At 37.0% G+C, this 14,111-nt stretch overlaps 1 pseudogene; it reads left to right on the forward strand.

The window, feature by feature from the left end:
• The first annotated feature begins 12,535 nt into the window (after positions 1–12,535).
• Positions 12,536–13,426, forward strand: LOC136123879 (deubiquitinase OTUD6B pseudogene; annotated as a pseudogene).
• Positions 13,427–14,111: the final 685 nt, after the last annotated feature.

Consider the following 14,111-nt stretch of genomic DNA (forward strand, 5'->3'; position numbering starts at 1 on the left):
TCAGTGCACCAGAGACCTCCCAGCTCCACGTAATATCAAATGGTGAAAGCTCTCCCAGAGATCTCCATCTCAATACTAAGAGCCAGCTCCACTCAACGACCAGCAAGCAACACAGGACACCCTATGCCAAACAACTAGCAAGACAGGAACACAACCCCACCCATTAGCAGTGAGGCTGCTGAAAATCATAATACAGTTACAGACATCCCAAAACACCACCGGATGTGGTTCTGTCTACCAGAAAGACAAGATTCAGCCTCATCCACCAGAATACAAGCACCAGTCCCCTCCACTAGGAAGCCTACACAGCCCACTGAACAAACCTTAGCCACTGGAGGCAGACACCAAAAACAATGGGAACTAAAAGCCTGTAAAAGGAAGACCCCAAACAGTAAGTTAAGAAAAATGAGAAGACAGACAAACACACAGCAGAAAAAGGAGCAAGGTAAAAACCCATCAGACCAAACAAATGAAGAGGAAATAGGCAGTATACCTGAAAAAGAATTCAGAGTAATGATAGTAAAGATGATCCAAAATCTTGGAAATAGAATGGAGAAAATATAAGAAACCTTTAACAAGGACCTAGAAGAACTAAAGAGAAAACAAACAATGATGAACAACACAAAAAATGAAATTAAAAATTCTCTAGAAGGAATCAATAGCAGAATAACTGAGGCAAAAGGACAGATAAGTGACCTGGAAGATAAAATAGTGGAAATAACTACTGCAAAGCAGAATAAAGAAAAAAGGATGAAAAGAATTGAGGACAGACTCAGAGACCTCTGTGACAACATTAAATACACCAACATTCGAATTATAGGGGTCCCAGAGGAAGAAGAGAATAAAAAGGGACTGAGAAAATATTTGAAGAGATTATAGTTGAAAACTTCCCTAATATGGGAAAGGAAACAGTCAACTCCAGGAAGTGCAGAGAGTCCCATACAGGATAAATCCAAGGGGAAACACACCAAGACACATATTAATCAAACTATCAAAAATTAAACACAAAGGAAAAATTTTAAAAGCAGCAAGGGAAAAGCAACAATTAACATACAAGGGAATCCCCATAAGTTTAACAGCTGATCTTTCAGCAAAAACTCTGCAAACCAGAAAGAAGGGGCAGGACATATTTAAAGTGATGAAAGGGAAAAACCTACCAGCAAGATAACTCTCCCCAGCAAGGATCTCATTCAGATTTGACGGAGAAATTAAAACCTTTACAGACAAGCAAAAGCTAAGAGAATTCAGCACCACCAAACCAGCTTTACAACGAATGCTAAAGGAACTTCTTTAGGCAGGAAACACAAGAGGAGGAAAAGACCTACAGTAACAAACCCAAAACAATTAAGAAAATGGTAATAGGAACATACATATTGATAACTACCTTAAATGAAAATGGATTAAATGCTCCAACCAAAAGACATAGACTGGCTGAATGGATACAAAACAACACCTGTATATATGCTGTCTATAAGAGACCCACTTCAGACCTAGGGACACATAAAGATTGAAAGTGAGGGAATGGAAAAAGATATTCCATGCAAATGGAAATCAAAAGAAATCTGGAGTAGCAATTTTCATATCAGACAAAATAGACTTTAAAATAAAGACTATTACAAGAGACAAAGGACACTACATAATGATCAAGGAATCAATCCAAGAAGAAGATGTAACAACTGTAAATATTTATGCACCCAACATAGGAGCACCTCAATACATAAGGCAAATACTAACAGCCATAAAAGGAGATATCGACAGTAACACAATCATAGTAGGGGACTTTAACACCCCACTTTCACCAATGGACAGATCATCCAAAATGAAAATAAATACGAAAACACAAGCTTTAAATGACACATTAAACAAGATGGACTTAAGTGATATTTATAAGACATTCCATCCAAAAACAACAGAATACACTTTTTTCTCAAGTGTTCATGGAACATTCTCTGGCATAGATTATATCCTGGGTCACAAATCAAGCCTTGGTAAATTTAAGAAAATTGAAATCATATCAAGTATCTTTTGCAACCACAACGTTATAAGACTAGATATCAATTACAGGAAAAATCTGTTAAAAATAGAGACACATGGAGGCTAAACAACACACTACTTAATAACCAAGAGATCACTAAAGAAATCACAGAGGAAAAAAAAAATATCTAGAAACAAATGACAATGAAAACACAATGACACAAAATCTATGGGATGCAGCAAAAGGAGTTCTAAGAGGGAAGTTTATAGCAATACAATTCTACCTTAAGAAACAAGAAACATCTCAAATAAACAACCTAAACGTATACCTAAAGAAATTAGAGAAAGAAGAACAAAAAACCCCAAAGTTAGCAGAAGGAAAGAAATCATAAAAATCAGATCAGAAAGAAATGAAGGAAAAAAGAGCAAAGATCAATAAAACTAAAAGCTGGTTCTTTGAGAAGATAAACAAAATTGATAAACCATTAGCCAGACTCATCAAGAAAAAAAGGGAGAAGACTCAACTCGATAGAATTACAAATGAAAAAGGAGAGGTAACAACTGAAACTGCAGAAATACAAAGGATCATGAGAGATTACTACAAGCAACTATATGCCAATTAAATGGACAACCCAGAAGAAATGGAAAAATTCATAGAAAAGCAGAACCTTCCGAGACTGAACCAGGAAGAATTAGAAAATATAAACAGACCAATCACAAGCACTGAAATTGAGACTGTGATTAAAAATCTTCCAACAAACAAATGCCCAGGACCAGATGGCTTCACAGGCGAATTGTATCGAACAATAGAGAAGAGTTAACACAGATCCTTTTCAACTCTTCCAAAATATAGCAGAGGAACACAAAATATAGGATGAATACTCCCAAACTTATTCTATGAGGCCATCATCATTCTGATACCAAAACCAGACAAAGATGTCACAAAGAAAGAAAATTACAGGCCGATATCACTGATGAACATAGATGCAAAAATCCTCAACAAAATACTAGCAAACAGAATCCAACAGCACATTAAAAGGATCATATACCATGATCAAGTGGGGTTTATCCCAGGATTGCAAGGATTCTTCAATATATGCAAATCAATCTATGTGATAAACCCTATAAACAAACTGAAGGAGAAAATCCATATGATCATCTCAATAGATGCAGAAAAAGCTTTTGACAAAATTCAACACCCATTTATGATAAAAACCCTCCAGAAAGTAGGCATAGAGGGAACTTACCTCAACATAATAAAGGCCATATTTGACAAACCCACAGCCAACCTCATTCTCAATGGTGAAAAACTGAAAGCATTTCCACTAAGATCAGGAACAAGACAAGGTTGTCCACTCTCACCACTGTTATTCAACATAGTTTTGGAAGTTTTAGCTAAAGAAAGCATAGAATAAAAAGAAATAAAAGGAATCCAAATCAGAAAAGAAGAAGTAAAGCTGTGACTGTTTACAGATGACATGATACTATACATAGAGAATCCTAAAGATGCTACCAGAAAACTACTGGAGCTAATCAATGAATTTGGTCAAGTAGCAGGATACAAAATTAATGAACAGAAATCTCTTGTATTCCTATACACCAATGATGAAAAATCTGAAAGAGAAATTAAGGAAACACTCCTATTTACCATTGCAACAAAAAAGAATAAAATACCTAGGAATAAACCTACCTAAGGAGACAAAAGACCTGTATGCATACAACTATAAGACACTGATGAAAGAAATTAAAGGTGATATAAACAGATGGAGAGATATACCATGTTCTTGGATTGAAAGAATCAATATTGTGAAAATGACTATATTACCCAAAGCAATCTACAGATTCAATGCGATCCATGTCAAATTACCAATGGCATTTTTCACAGAACTAGAACAAAATATCTCACAATTTGTAAGGAAAAACAAAGGACCCCAAATAGCAAAAGCAATCTTGAGAAAGAAAAACGGAGCTGGAGGAATCGGCTCCCCAACTTCAGACTTTACTACAAAACTACAGTAATAAAGACAGTATGGTACTGTTACAAAACAGAAATATAGATCAATGGAACAGGATAGAAAACCCAGAGATAACCCATGCACATATGGTCAACCTATCTTTGAGAAAGGAGGCAAGAATGTACACTGGAGAAAAGACAGCCTCTTCAATAAGTGGTGCCGGGAAAACTGGACAGGTACATGTAAAAGTATGAGATTAGAACACTCCCTAACACCATACACAAAAATAACTTCCAAATGGATTAAAGACCTAAATGTAAGGCCAGACACTCTAATACTCTTCAAGGAAAACATAGGCAGAACACTCTATGACATAAATCACAGCAAGGTCCTTTTTGGCCCACCTCCTAGAGAAACGAAAATAAAAACAAAAATAAACAAATGGGACCTAATGAAACTTAAAAGCTTTTACACAGCAAAGGAAAGCATAAACAAGACGAAAAGACAACCCTCAGAATGGCAGAAAATATTTGCAAATGAAGCAACTGACAAAGGATTAATCCCCAAAATTTACAAGAGTAGCTCATGCAGCTCAACATCAAAAATCAAACAGCCCAGTCAAAAAATGGGCAGAAGACCTAAGCAGACATTTCTCAAAAGAAGATATACACATTGCCAAGAAACACATGAAAGGATGCTCAACATCACTAATCATTAGAGAAATGCAAATCAAAACTACAATGAGGTATCACCTCACACAGGTCAGAATGACTATCTTCAAAAAATCTACAAACAATAAATGCTGGAGAGGGTGTGGAGAAAAGGGAACCCTCTTGCACTGTTGGTGGGAATGTAAATTGATACAGCCACTATGGAGAACAGTACGGAGGTTCCTTAAAAAACTAAAAATAGAACTATCATACGACCCAGCAATCCTGCTACTGGGCATATACCCTCAGAAAACCATAATTCAAAAAGAGTCATGTAGCACAATGTTCATTGAAGCTCTATTTACAATAGCCAGGACATGAAAGCAACCTAAGTGTCCATCGACAGAAGAATGGATAAAGAAGATGTGGCACATATATACAATGGAATATTACTCAGCCATAAAAAGAAACGATATTGAGTTATTTGTAGTGAGGTGGATGGACATAGAGTCTGTCATACAGAGTGAAGTAAGTCAGAAAGAGAATAACAAATACCATATGTTAACACATGTGTATGCAATCTAAGAAAAGAAAAGTGGTTCTGAAGAACATAGGGGCAGGACAGGAATAAAGACACAGAAGTAGAGAATGGACTTGAGGACACAGGGATAGGGAAGTGTAAGCTGACACGAAGTGAGAGAGTAGCATTAACATATATATAATACCCAATGTAAAATAGATAGCTAGTGGGAAGCAGATGCATGGCACGGGGAGATCAGCTTGGTGCTTTGTGACCTCCTAGAGGGGTGGGATAGGGAGGGTGGGAGGGATACACAAGAGGGAGGGGATATGGGGATATATGTATACGTATAGCTGATTCACTTTGTTATACAGCAGAAACTAACACAACATTGTAAAGCAATTATACTCCAATAAAGATGTTAAAAAAATCCACATAAATTACAAAAAAAACATACTTTGTAATCTGTAATATACTGGCCACCATATTATGTGGTATCTTATATGCGTAATGGGTATAGATATGCATCCAGAAGTATTCTTTAAACAGACCTTTATTAGGAACTTCATCCATCTTTAAGGGCATTAGTCTGCTTTCATTATACAACACTAAGCTTTTCATATTTTCTTCAACTATTTTTTTCCTCTTTCACTTACTATTTCAAATAGAAAATCTGTTCTTTGTTTTTTTTTAAATAGTGCTGTATTCTCAATTTCTTCAGGAATTCAATATGGATGTCCTCTCCCAGAATAACTCAAACTTCATTTAAGTGTTTGCAGTGTGTTGATTCTTTCAGAAACCTTTCTCTGGGCCTATAGTCCTCTGCTAATCTATAGATATAAGTAAGTAGCTGTTCCCTATGTTATTTTCATTTGTCCTTTCTCTTACACACACTTACTTTTTAAAATTATTTCTTGCTCAATGTCAAAATACACTTTATTGTAATAGTTAATCCTCATATAAAAGAAAAAGTAACTGTTATGATTGACCAAGACACCATCATATCAGTCCTGCCTTGGTCAAGGGTAGACTGTGTTGCTTCAGGAACAACACTCGATTGTGGCAGGAACAAGTGAATTAATTCCCCTGACCTGAAATAGGCCCTGAGACCATGTGTCCAAGTTCTATAAGGGAGCAAAACACCCAACCTTAAATCCCTATTCCTTGAAGCACTAAAATGAAGTTAGCATTTTTCACAGGAAGATAACTGAGTATCCTACAACAAAACTCTAGTCTTTCTCTTTGCAAAAGCAGACTAACAATTTGACATACTTAAAAGAAAAAATGAGCATGAGGATTCTGTTTTGGAGTCTCCTAGGATGAGAGCACATACACTTTTCAACCAAATTTATTAACCTCTCTAAGGGAACAACACATACATGTCATCAGTTTGCAACATAGTGTCGTTAAGCTATTCCACGTTGATTCTTTTTCATTGCTCTTCAGTGTCGTTAGTGGTTTGTGGGTGCATGCTGGAAATGACACAGTGAACAAGCTATCTGAGTCTTAAAAATAAACTCTTTGGCAAGGGTTTGTATCTGCAATTTTGGGTGGAATTTTGGCACATAAAAGATCAGTTCCTTAAATGATTTTGTGTGTGTTTGTACGTATGATGAATTAGTTGTACAGAGTTCTCACATAAAGAGAGAATGAAAAAGCAAAAGCCATAATCAGATCATTTTTCTATCTCAAAATATGGCATTTTAGGAAAATTCTTTATTCTGCCATAAACTCATAACTAAACATGTTACTACTTCCTTTCTTTGCATATGTTTATTGTAATTATTTTTTACTTTTTTCTCTTGTCATTAAAAATACATACACTTAGAAAGTGGACTTTGCTTTCAAAGATCATCTAAAGACCAAAATTAAATGTACCCCTATATTAAGCAAGCCCCCCTCACATACACTTACATAGATTATAAATCTATTAGTGAGAATTATTATTCAAGTTTAGAGACAGTCTTAAAATGGAAGTGGTAGCCAATGAAACATAAACTCATTTTATCACCATTAAATTTGATACATGTATTATTAATATTATTTGAGGGATAAAAGATTACTTGTCCAAGACTGGTCCCCAGCAGGCTGGTCTTCCACAAGAGGAGCTGACCCCCTACAAACCTCCTTGAAAACTTGCCACTGCCCTGTCCTTAAGGCAACAAATCTTGGTCAAGCCAAGATGGGGACCACCACCATCATCATCAAAGCAGATTAGGGGTAGAGCTTCCTCAAACAGAAATGCTGATGTGCAAATCCTGCAGCATCCTGCCTTGTCACTCAGTTCCACTGGGACCCAGTCCCCTGATCACACCACAGTGAGCCACTGCTCTCACTCCCCATGGGTGCACTCATTTGCTAGCAAAATAAGGCTGGGGGAAAGGTTCTTCCACACCACACTGCTATCATATCACAGTCCCTGCTCAGGCCAGGTGATGGATGGATGTTCTGTAATCATGCTGCTTAAGACCCCCCTGTGACCTGAAGGACAAAGTCTTTCTCCCAGGGTTGGAATTCTGGCTTGGCTAGACTTCTGGGTCTGCCCAAGAGCACATGGACAGCCAGAGTCCCACACATCTGCTGCTGTGCCTGTCTCCAAGGTTTTCCTCAGAATGCTGCTCAGGCAGGTCTGGTGTGTGTGTGGTCTACCTATGAGCTCTGTTGGCATGACAACAACTACAACATAAATAACAGTTACTATATAATAACGATTTACTGTGCTAAAGATTATTAGACTTCACAACAACCCAAAGCAGTAACAAAATTATCTTTATTTTAGAGGTGGAAATGGAAGACAGAAGGGGTTAATTAACTTGCCCTTATCTACTTAGATAATAATTGATGAGGCCAGATTTTAAACTCATATGGGACTTTAAAGCCTTTGCTCTGACTCTATATAGTATCATTTCAATTATTCAAACTGTTTAAATAGAGAAAACTTAATTACCTTGTTAACTAAGTGCTAAACCATCCTTATATCACTGTTGACAAAACAAAGTTTACTGCAATGGCTGAAACTTTACAGAGTGCTGTTAGAGGTCAAGTGTTCAAACTCCTCTTGAATGGCAAAGAGAGGCAGGTGCCTGCATCTAAAATTTGTGGGCCTGGAGCAAAAGAGCAAATGGAGGATGACATAACCCATGTCTAATATTTAAAGTTTATTCATCAAGATAATAATTCATCAGTGAAACATGTTCTGTCCTCCTACCTTGATAAGTATACTTTAATAGAAATGAGATCAATATATATGCATGTACATTTTTAATACAGCTATGCTTTTTTATATGACTGAAAATCAGCAAAGTATCAACAATAGCTTAGCTGAATTATTATTGTGCTTGTCTGAATGTTCTCTTTAGGCCTGTTATGTTTGAACAAATAATCAAATTAAGAGCTACATAATTCATTAAGTATTATATGTTTTTGATAAAATTTATTTTTGCCTTCATTTCAGGAAAATATATATTTATATTTTATAATCAATATTTTCACATAATTTGAGTTCTATTTACAGCAATTACAGATTAGCCACTATTTATCAGGACATTGTAGCTCTTTGATGGATCGTTTTAATTAATTTCCATTCAGAGAATCGTCATTTTTCTAAGTCACACCTGAATTTTTTTATGACATTTAAAAGGCATTCCATATATTTGGAAATTAACCATGAATTTTACAAATCACTTTTAAACTCTGTAACGGGGTCATATATACTAAATTATTAAAGAAATTATTGCAAAATATTTTAAATATAGCATATAAATCACTATCACCTATATAGCAATTTTACCTCTTCTTAAAGCAGTAACTAGGTCCATACCGTATTTAAGTTCTGCTTTAAATTTTTTCAGTACTAGGATATTATTTTAAAATTTCAAATGTAGTATCTTGTTATATATATATTTTTTTCAGATCTCTGTTCAGTCAGGACTACAGTTGATCTGTAATGTCTGGAAAACAGTCTCTATAGCAATCAGTTTGGGAATTATTTATATGTGAATCTTCTTCATAGCCATGCAAATATTTCCATGTCCTCATTTCTTCCATACATTTTAAAGGAATGTTTCTTTTGTTGCACATTTTATATGCAGTTTCTTACAATTTAGGGTGAAAACTTTTTTCTAAATTAAAAAAATAATCATTTAGAAAGTGAAATATCTGTTTTGTTTTTTCTGTATCCAGTAACTGTGAAGAGAACAAATTCAAAATTATTTTTATTATCCATGAAAGTCCATGATTCACTGTTTGAGAATTTTTTGTTTATTAGCTTAATTCTTCTAGTGCCCCTCATGTCTTTTCAAAATGGAATCTAACTGCTTTATCAGTTTTGAGTTGACATTTTCTTATATACTGAAGAGTTCTTAGGAAGAAATTCAGCAGGAAGGAAGCCAAGGGAATAAACACCTTGACCTCTCTCTCTTCCTTCTTGCTGATAGCACGCTCTACCTCCCCACCGGTCAAATCCAAGGGAAGCCAGCAAACTCATGTAGACGCTGTTGGTTGCAGCCCAGAGCACTGAAATCCCTCTCAAGGATTTGGTTGGCATGTCCATTCCCCAGCTGCTGCAGGTGCTTCGGTTAAAGGCTAACCCCCACACCCTTCTTAAAAGAATTACCTTTAGGTGATTGAGGTCACCTTACCTGGAGGCTCCTGGAAGTAACAAATCCTCTGTGACTGACTGCAGAGGTGCTACAAAAACCCTGCTCCCCTGCCTCAAGTTGGAAAAGACTGTGCCACAATTTATGCTCCAAAGCTCCCCCTGGGATCCTGGAATTGTACCGATCTAGATTTCACATGAAACCACATTCTTCTGAGGCTCCTTCTATCTGCCTCCCCTGCTGCTTTCTCCTGATCAAGCCCTGGGGCAGAGAGCAGAATGAAGATGGGTAGACAGTAGACCCGAAGACCTACTAATGGGAGCTATCACACACACTGGAATGTCATACAGCTGTGCCCACCCAAAACACACTACCCCAGTCTTCCTTACTAACAGATCCTGACTTTGAGAGTAAAATCTACTCTCCACGTCTCTTGAAGCTAGGGATGGCTAGGTATCCCAATTCAGGCCAATGAGATGTAGGCAGAAGTCTCAGGGGAGACCGTCTCTTCCTTCCTAATTAAAAAGACAAAGATAAACTAGAAGAAAGACATTTTGCCCTTTTTCCCCTTCCCCTTCTTCAAGGCTGAGACATGAAGCCTGGAACTGGAAGCCTGGGAGGGTAATAGCCATCTGGTGACAACTATCTGGAAAGTATGAGGACAAAAGACAATATGTCAAGATAACTCAGTGGAAGGAGATTCTGGGTCCCTGTTGTGCTGGTCTGGACTGCCTACCCCTAGGTTTCTGGTTGTGCAAGAAAAATAAAATATCCTCTTTTTAAAACACTCTTTGTCAGATTTTCTGTTATTTGTGGCTGAACTCATTCCTGCTACAGCAGTCAGTAAAAGAATAAAATAGAGTTATACCAGAGACTCAGAGTTTTGTCTTATCAGAGCAGCACCCATCTATAACATAAGACCTCTCACCACTATGCATTTAGTCCAGTTTAGAGCACCAAGGGCACTGAAAAATAAAGCCAAGCTCTGGCGGGACATACCTCTGTTTTAACCATGCACAGAGCCACGATTCTGCAGACTGAGACAAAATATCTAGAGAGCATGGAGGCCACTTGGCAAGCAGAACAATTCTAACAGGTGCAGGAAAATTAGCCAAATGGAAAGGAGCTGAGGCTGAAGGCAATTCTTTGTGTCTTTTCCAAAAATGTTTCTGGGAATTACTGACCAGTGTAAATGCTCATGGCTCTGGTTTCAAATCTTGCTCAAGAGGAGAAATAAGTTTTGACAAAACGAAGTATCCAAGTGCCTTTTTGGCAGATATTGTACATATTTTCCAGGAAGAATAGTTTTCTGGGTCAAGTCACATTTATATTATATGGACACAGACATAAGTGCCTCATTTAAACAGCAATGTACAATATGATAAGTGCTAATACTTCTGACAAGTAATTGAGGATCTATTTTTTTTAAAGCCTTGTGGGTAACTTCTTTCTCCTTGTGATATATCCATAATTTCATAGTCAAGTACCAGGAGCAATAGCTCGGCTTGAATTGAATAATTTGGGGATAGGAGAATAATGAGAAGTAACTAACAGTAACCCAAACCAATTTATCACATCCTGTACTAATGTGCAAAACAGACAACTTTCCATAGTTTTCAGGCAGAGACAGTGAAACACTGTTTGGTCCAAAAACGATGCTGTACAAGATGTTTTTATGAGCCCTGTTAATACCGGAAGTGGACCATCAGAATACACACTACACACACACACACACACAGACACACACACACAAACATACACACACACACAAACATACACACACACACCACCCTGGTAATCATCCTTCTATAATCGCTCACTTATTTTATAGTTTGAGCCCAGTGTTCCCTCTAGCTTTGAACATGAGTCCCATATTGGAAACCAAACTCAGCCAAGACCTATATGGAAGAGGATCAACCCTAAATGATGTAAGAAACTTTATTCCTGGAGATCATAATTTCTGGGTGTAAAATATTATTCTGAGGAGAAAATTTAAAGTCTATTCTTGCCAATGACAAAAACAATGAGTGACTAAATTTGACTGGTGTGTGAATCAAAACACATTTGGCTGGTGTGTTTAATAATGACCACATGGAGAAGCAATCTGTGAAGAAACACTCATTTTAGACAGGAAAAGGTTGATGTAGTTTTCATACCCTCTAAAACTCTACAAATTTATATCCAAGGTACAGATATAGTGAATTGCAGAAGAAGATTCATCTTCTAGTCTGGGGTGGCTGGCTACTTCATCCCTCATTCATTCATTCAAAACAGATAATGACATTTACTGTGGGACCAACTAAGCATAGGAATTTTAAAGACATAAATGGCAAAATTCCTCAATTTAGCGGCAGAGACAAATCTATAAGGGAACGATTACAGTTATAAATGCATGCATACAACACACACACACAATGGGGCTGTGACACTGTACAACCCCAGAGGGAAATGGGGAAAAGGAATGTCAAGAAAAACTTCACAGAAATATTTGGGCAGAATATTAGAGAATCAGTGGGAATTTGTCCGCTTAACACTGAAAGTAAGAAGAGAATACCAAATAAAATGCATCATATAGAATATAAAAATGGACACAGGGACAATTGTAAGCCCAAGTCTGTAAAGATAAAATGAGGCTTGATTGTTAAAGCTCTCGTTTGGCACATGAGGATTTGGATTTTAATGGTCAAAGGGGCCCAAGGAAGGATTTTAAGCATGTAACATGGGGAGATATATATTTTATGAACCACATTTAACAAATGTGGTGACACTGGAGGAAAGGGAGAGTAGAGACAGACACAGAGATAATGTACAATATAAAAGAAATGGGGAGCGGGTTACCTAGTCGTCATGGAGGCAGTCTTGACTGAGGAGCTTGATTAGGAGGAACAGCTGGTGAGAAGGCATCACAAAGAGAAGAAGTAGTTGCAAGCCAAAGTTCAGGGTATGAAGAATGCTGTCCCCAAGATTGACAAAAAGAGGAGGAAGCAACTTACTGAAGATGTTGCTAAGTTAGAAGCAGAAGTGGAACAGAAACATAAAGAGAAGCTGGAGCAATTGAAGCTGACTTCTAAGGAGAGTAAAGTAGATTCTGTTGCTGTCAACATTTCAAACTTGGTTCTTGAGAATCAGCCGTTTCGGATATCAAAAGCACAAGAGAGATGGGACAAAAATGCTGCACTGGAAAAGGAGCAGGAAGAAAGGATAGCTGAAGCTGAAACTGAAAACTTAACTGGGGCTAGACATGTAGAAAGTGAAAAACTTGCTCAAATCTTCGCAGCTAGACAGTTGGAAATTAAACAGGTTCCACCTGATGGCCACTGTATGTACAGAGTCATTGAAGATCAACTGAAAGAACAGGACTGCAGTCTGACTGTGGCTGCCTTAAGATGTCAGACTGCTGACTATATGCAAAGCCACATGGAAGACTTTCTGCCATTTTTAACAAATCCTAGTACAGGAGATATGTATATTTCAGAAGAGTTTGGAAAGTACTGTGATGATATCATAAACACCGCTGCGTGGGGAGGTCAGCTTGAGCTAAGAGCCCTGTCTCACATTTAACAAACACCAATAGAGATAATACAGGCAGATTCTCCTCCTCTTGTAGTTGGTGAAGAATATCCCAAAAACCCATTAATACTTGTTTATATGAGACATGCATATGGCTTAGGAGAACACTACAATTCTGTTAAACGGTTGGTGAACACAGCTAGTGAAAATTGCAGCTAGTCTATAAAATGTTGCTGTTATGTTTTAGTACAGTGTGCTGATCTGAGTATTAATACCAAGTGTTGGATTGTTCTAAATGTTTCCAAAAAAAAAACAACTACCTTAAATCAGTTTTATGGCAAAGCTACTAACAGGTTTTTAAAAAATGTGTCAAAGAAACTTTCACCAATGTCCCCTTAGTGGTGTTTTAAAAACACGTGTAAGTCCCTTGTGGAGAACATCATTTATAGACCAAGATGGTACCCTGTTTGCTGATATTTTTATTAAATATAGGATCCTGAACATTCTGTTCTGTGTTGAAATAGTTAAATTTTTTTTCTCCCTATTACTGAAAGCTTTCAGTAACCGTGTCAATGTAATTTTTCTTGAAGAAGTGAAACGACTCAGTCTCTGACATTGCAATAATGTGGTGATGGTGATAGCAAATTTAATGAATGCTTATAAATGAACGTGATTGCAGTAACTTTGGTGTTGATGGGATTAATGCTGTGACGCTTTTTATATAACCCCATCAAAGTGCAGCTACGAAGCTTGTTTTAATAAAGAATTTTAAAATATTTAAAAAAGGAAATGGGGAGAAACGGGACTAAAACAGTGATTCAACTAAGAGGAGAGACAGTACTGAGAGATACTTAGATGTGAAAATGGGTGAAAAAGAAAAGCTGATAATGTTTATAAGCTTTTT

Source organism: Phocoena phocoena, chromosome 5 (assembly GCF_963924675.1).
Source record: "Phocoena phocoena chromosome 5, mPhoPho1.1, whole genome shotgun sequence".
NCBI classification, from domain to species: Eukaryota; Metazoa; Chordata; class Mammalia; order Artiodactyla; family Phocoenidae; genus Phocoena; species Phocoena phocoena.